The sequence below is a fragment of the Rhinatrema bivittatum genome, chromosome 1 (genome assembly GCF_901001135.1).
Source record: "Rhinatrema bivittatum chromosome 1, aRhiBiv1.1, whole genome shotgun sequence".
NCBI classification, from domain to species: domain Eukaryota; kingdom Metazoa; phylum Chordata; class Amphibia; order Gymnophiona; family Rhinatrematidae; genus Rhinatrema; species Rhinatrema bivittatum.
Window position 1 is genome coordinate 509,018,220 of NC_042615.1, and position 6,003 is coordinate 509,024,222.

Here is a 6,003-nt window from a genome sequence, read left to right on the forward strand (position 1 = left end):
CCTGACTCACACACAAACACATGGAGAATTAAAAAAAGGGGCTTAGTATATGACTGATAGATGGTTATCCCTTGGTCCAGAGAGCGGTTAAGAAACTTATCTGCACAACTCCAGGCTCCGCCAGTGGGGGGAAACGGAGGGGAATGAGTGCACAAGATTAGTGACCACAGCATAGGGAGGTGGAGTAATGCTGGGATGCCCATTCTCATCCATGCCAGACTCTCCCCTCCCCCAACCCCTCCCAACCTCTTTTCATCTTCCGATGAGATAACATTTCCGCTCCCTGTTAATATGTTATCTTGACACAGTGAGTTTCCTCTGGTAAGAAGTTTTCTTTTCTTTTTTTTTTTAATCTTATGAGGAAAATAAATCTTATGAAAATATTGTAAAAGGGTGGAGGCAAGGGTACTTTTCCTACAGGGTTTGGTTATCTTTATGATGACTGCGCCTTTTTTGCCATCTTACTGCAGGTCTCCTTTTCCTCAGTTTATGGTCATAAACAAAGTTTAAGATAGTAATGACAATCCATGAAAACAAATGACACTTGCTTTCCATTTTCGATCTTTAATGCTAGTTTTTAAGAGTCCCAACTCCTTGTGACATGAAGGCAGCCATATTGTGTGCTGGTGATTCACTAATGATGTACTGTACATCATGCCTCACACAGCTGGATAGGGATAAATATGATCGTGGCCATAGGCGCCATTTACCAGGGGCGCCATCGCACTGAAGCACTGGCAATATCCTCTCCCCTCCCTCCACAGTGAGAAGTAATGCGGCCCACAGGGCAGTTAGAGGTATCAGACTCCTCCTCTTTCTCCTTGCCCTGGCAGTGAGGAGCATAGGGCTGCAAGAAGAAGCTGTTGTGGTTACGTGTGTTTTGGTGGAACCTTGGGTGCTGTGGAGGTGACCAGGCCCACGGGGAGGAGCCCCGTGAGGAGCCACAGCACTGGGCTAGACTCGTCCTACACAAAACACAGGGAAATGTTCTTTTATTAGACAGCTAGATGGTAGCCACCAGGTGGCAGTAGTGAGGTAGTCTGTAGTTGCGGTCCCAGGGACCTCGGCAGAGGGAGCCCTTCTCTCCACTATGACGTCAGGAGGTTCCGCAGCAGGTCTACTAGCGAGGAGGTACTGTGGGTGAGACAGACTGAGAGAATTAGAGTACTCACTGAGAATAGCTGTTGGTATGCGAGTCCACCAGATAAGTAGATGATGGTACAGGCACTGAGGCAGGAAGAGCAGGCCCTCAAGAAACAAGTACCTGTTCCCTGAAAAGCACCTGAAATAAAGCAGAGGGCCCCCGAGGAGCGGGTACCCAGGTTAGTTGATACCCCGGAGGGCAGAGAGAAAGCTTCCAGCAGCAGCACGGAAGCGGCAGAGAAGCATAGACAGGAATGGATTCGAGTCCAATCGGAGTCCTATTCAAAGTCCATGCGAAGTCCTTGCTACCCGGGGAGCTAGCAAATCAATGAGGCTGATATACCCGGATGGCATGACGTCAGAATGAGGGAACGCCCTCGAGGTTCGCACCAAGGGTTGCATATAGATGGGTGCATGCGCACCCTAGTAGGTACCTGGGAGGAGCAATGGCAGGAGGCTGCACCATAGACGTTCTGGGGACGGCAGAGTGGTCAGCTTGTAGACGCTGCGGTAGCCATCTTGCCCAGGTAAGCGGGAGGAGCCGAGATAAAGGTGAGGCAAGCGGGCCGAAGTCGTCGAAGACCGATGGATGCAACAGTGACCCCCTTCAAAGGGCGTCCACGCTGGTTCCTACCAGGTCTTGGTTTTTGAGGATGCTGCTGATGAAAGTCTTGTAGCATCTCTTTATCCAGGATGTTGGACATTCGTGTCCAAGAGTTTTCTTCTGGGCCATATCCCTCCAATGACAGGAGGTATTCCCATACTCTGCCTCGTCTTCTCACATCGAGAACTGCGTCTACCTTGTATTTGATGTCTTCCTCAGCATCAACGGATGTAGCTTTGGGTATCTTGTTGGAAAAGTCACTAAGTATCAAAGGCTTCAATAGTGAGACGTGGAATGCATTGTGGATCTTTAAAGTAGATGGTAGCTTCAGACTGTAGGTGAGATTGCCCAGTTGTCGGAGAATGGGGAATGGTCCAACGAAGTGAAGAGCGAATCGAGCTGAAGGAAGATTTAGTCTTAAATGCTTTGTGGAAAGCCAGACTGTCACCAGGCTTGAAGTCTGGAGCCTTGCAATGATGAGTATCATATCCTTTCTTTGCTCGCAGTCCTGCGTTAATAAGTATCTCTTTTGTCTGAGTCCAAAGTTGTTGGATATTTTTGACAGTAGATTGAGCTGCTGGGGACGACACTGATAATGGAAGTAGCAGTGGTGGCAGTGGTAGTCGTCCGTAGACCACTTCGAATGGTGTTGATCCAGTGGATGTTGCTGGATGAGAATTTATAGCAAATTCTGCCCAGGGCAACAGTTCGCTCCAGTCATTCTGGCGAGTGTTCACATAGGCACGAATGAATTGCTTGAGTGTCCTGTTCTATTTGTCAGTTGTTTTTTTAAATATAATTTTTATTGGTATAGTTTTAATATTATAACTTATATTTCTTGTAGCTTTGTATAGGGTCTATAGTAGCCTTGGCTTGTTCTTTTTTCCTAATAGGAGTATTGGTGTTTTAGGGACTGGTGTAATATTTACAGTGTTGCTTTTTTATAAGTAGGATTGTTACTGTTTGAGTGTTGGCATGCAGTTCTGTTTTGATATGGGAGGTTTATTATATTGTAATTGTAATTCAGTTTACTCATGGCTTTCTGAGGGTCAAGCCTATACCTAACATGCGTTACCATAGGCATAATACCATATGGGTTCCAAATGCCATTTTTCTTTTACGTTTTTTGCAGGATTTCTGCATGCAAATACAATATACATGTTGTTGTAAGTGATATTGTTTACCTCAGAATGTCCTTTTTCAGTTATGCCTTCCCCACACACATGACGTGTGTGGGGAAGGCATAACTGGGAGGGAGCTGGCACCTAGTGGTTGGATTTTGGACCAATGATTGCAGGATTCTGAAGGTAGCCCTGGTGTATGGCCCCAGCTCAAGACTGACACTCAATGACTGGAGTAAACAAGTTGAGAGGAGATATAAAATAAGGGGAAGAAAGATCCTCAGTATTTGTGAATGAAGGCTCATGGCACCAGGATCTCTATTCTGGTTCCAATTGAGCTGGAAGCCCAAAGAAACAGGAGTAAACTGCTGGATCAAAATAAAAATCAAAGCCCTCTACATTTAGCAGAATTTCCTGACTCAATCCTTGTATGTTGTATTCAGAGTGAGGGCACACTTTTTCACTAGGCCATAGGTACCAAATGGCCTGGCTACGGCTCAGCGTGTAGGTGGTGTGAACATTTTCAAAATAGGTTTGTCCAACAATATACCAAATCTCGAAAATTTGTGAAGGTCTGACAAATTGGTTGATGGAATCATTTTGAAGAATTCAGAAGCAGAGTAAATAGATTTGTTTTGGATTTTTTTTTTAATTGTTTTGGATATGGTCAAATCCTTTTGAAATTCATGATCTCATTTTCAAATTTCCTTTGATATTTTTAAAAATTTTCCTAAACCCCCTGGTACAAATCTGATGGATTTCCCTAGTGGTCCTAAGAAAACCAAAAAACTGACAAACTTTATCTAGGCAACTTTCTGTTTGATTTCAAGTTGTTACATCTCTATTGATAGTTCCAGATTGGCACTTTTTCCTACACTCATCCCTTTTTTCTCCATAAAATCATCCAGATTTTTTTCCCCAAGATGTTTAATGTTGAGCCTGTGGCTATCTGAACTGGAATTTGTCCCTTATGAATCCCTTCTTCTGATATTACCTGGACAAGAAGAGGGGTCCCACTTGGTCCCGGGTTAAGCCCTTGCACAGTCCTGGGACGTGGATTCTCCAAAAATGGGAAGGATAAATTTCCAGGGCATACTTCACTTTCAATGCATATCCAGCATAACTCTCTGCTTCTACGGCAGGGGAGAAAGACTGATACTTCACACATATCCAGCATAGCTCTCTGCTTCAACGGCAGTGGGAATGAAGAAAAGTGGATCTATATACAGACAACAACCAACAGGTCTGAATTATTTAGTCTGGGTAAACAAATAAGCATGGATATAGCTTGCTTATTGTGGCGGTTACTACCCCTAACTAATTAAGCTAGATATTTCACTTAGAGGCAGTTCCAACACTGCTCTCTACATTAATGGTGGGGGTGGAAGGGAAATAGAATCAAAAGGTTACTAAGAGCCAAGAGTAACAGATAAGTATGAGAAAAAAAAAGTGCAAAACTTGCTGGGCAGACTGGATGAGCCGTTTGGTCTTCTTCTGCCGTCATTTCTATGTTTCTATGTTTCTATAAGGCATGGTGGAAACTTTGCTATCTGCAAACACCGAGAGGTCAATAATCAAAAACCATTTAAAAACTCACAAGTTATCTGTCTAAATGGCAAGTTTTGCCATGTTCAGCCATTTATCTGGCTAACTTAGCTGATTTCGAAATATATCTGGCTACGTTAGCCAGAAAGCTTTAGAGCAAGTCTAAAATTATCCAGCCTTCTATGGGTGGTCCAAAATTAAACTTTACAATTGCAGCTCTTCCCCCATAATTAACTGGCACCACACACAATTATGCCACTTTGAATCCAGGTCAGGACTTAGATTTCACCAAATGTCTTTATCTATGTAAGTGTCCCTTGGTATTTGGAGGTCCCAGGAATATCTCATCCTCCAGGGAATAGAAAATTAAAAAATATCTGTGGGCAAAAGTCTCCTAGAGGCAGGCAGAATTCCCTTCCCCAAAATAACTTCTACAAAAAATCCAGTTCTTTCAACTTTTCTTCCTTTCCTGGGGGTGAAGACTCCAGCAGGGGCCTTCAGATGACATCCTCTCACTCTTACTTCGCCTTTCCAGCTGTTCTGCAACTTTGGATGAAGAGTCCCTTGCAGAATAGCAGGGGAAAATGCTTCTCTTTTCCCCACCCTTGGGAGGAAGGGCAGCAGAAAATGTTCTCCCGAGCCCACAGGAAAACCTCATAAAAATTGCTTACAAGAGACTCTCTACTAACAGACATCACTTCCTATCCTGGTTAGCCAGGGGTGTAATTTCTAGCCCGTCTGGGTGGGGAACCTCCCCCCTATCAAAACAAAGATCCTTCTCCTGTGACTGCTAACTAAAAATGCCACACAGAATTCTTAACAGCCTGCTCTTGAGCAGGCTGGAGCCTATCACTAGCTGTGGCAAGTGGTTTACTAAGAGTTTCTCTACACTTAATTTCTCAGCCCTTTGAATAAAGAATCCATTCCTCTGAAAGTAGTAAAATCTATTCCCCCCATAGCCAGAGTGGATGCCCCCTTCTTAGGTTTGTTATTCTTGAGGCAAAAAATATCCCTTATTTGATATATTTGTATAGTGTAATTAGATTACCTCTTAAATGTTTGGACAGTTTTCAGCACATGTAAGCCCCCGTGTCCCCTGTATTAGTTTAGCGGCTCTCCCTTGTAAGAACATAAGAACATGCCATATTGGGTCAGACCAAGGGTCCATCAAGCCCAGCATCCTGTTTCCAACAGTGGCCAATCCAGGCCATAAGAACCTGGCAAGTACCCAAAAACTAAGTCTATTCCATGCTACTGTTGTTAGTAATAGCAGTGGCTATTTTCTAAGTCAACTTAATTAATAGTAGGTAATGGACTTCTCCTCCAGGAACTTATCCAAACCTTTTTTAAACACAGCTACACTAACTGCACTAACCACATCCTCTGGCAACAAATTCCAGAGTTTAATTGTGCGTCGAGTAAAAAAGAACTTTCTCCGATTAGTTTTAAATGTGCCACATGCTAACTTCATGGAGTGCCCCCTAGTCTTTCTATTATCCGAAAGAGTAAATAACCGATTCACATCTACCCATTCTAGACCTCTCATGATTTTAAACACCTCTATCATATCCCCCCTCAGCCGTCTCTTCT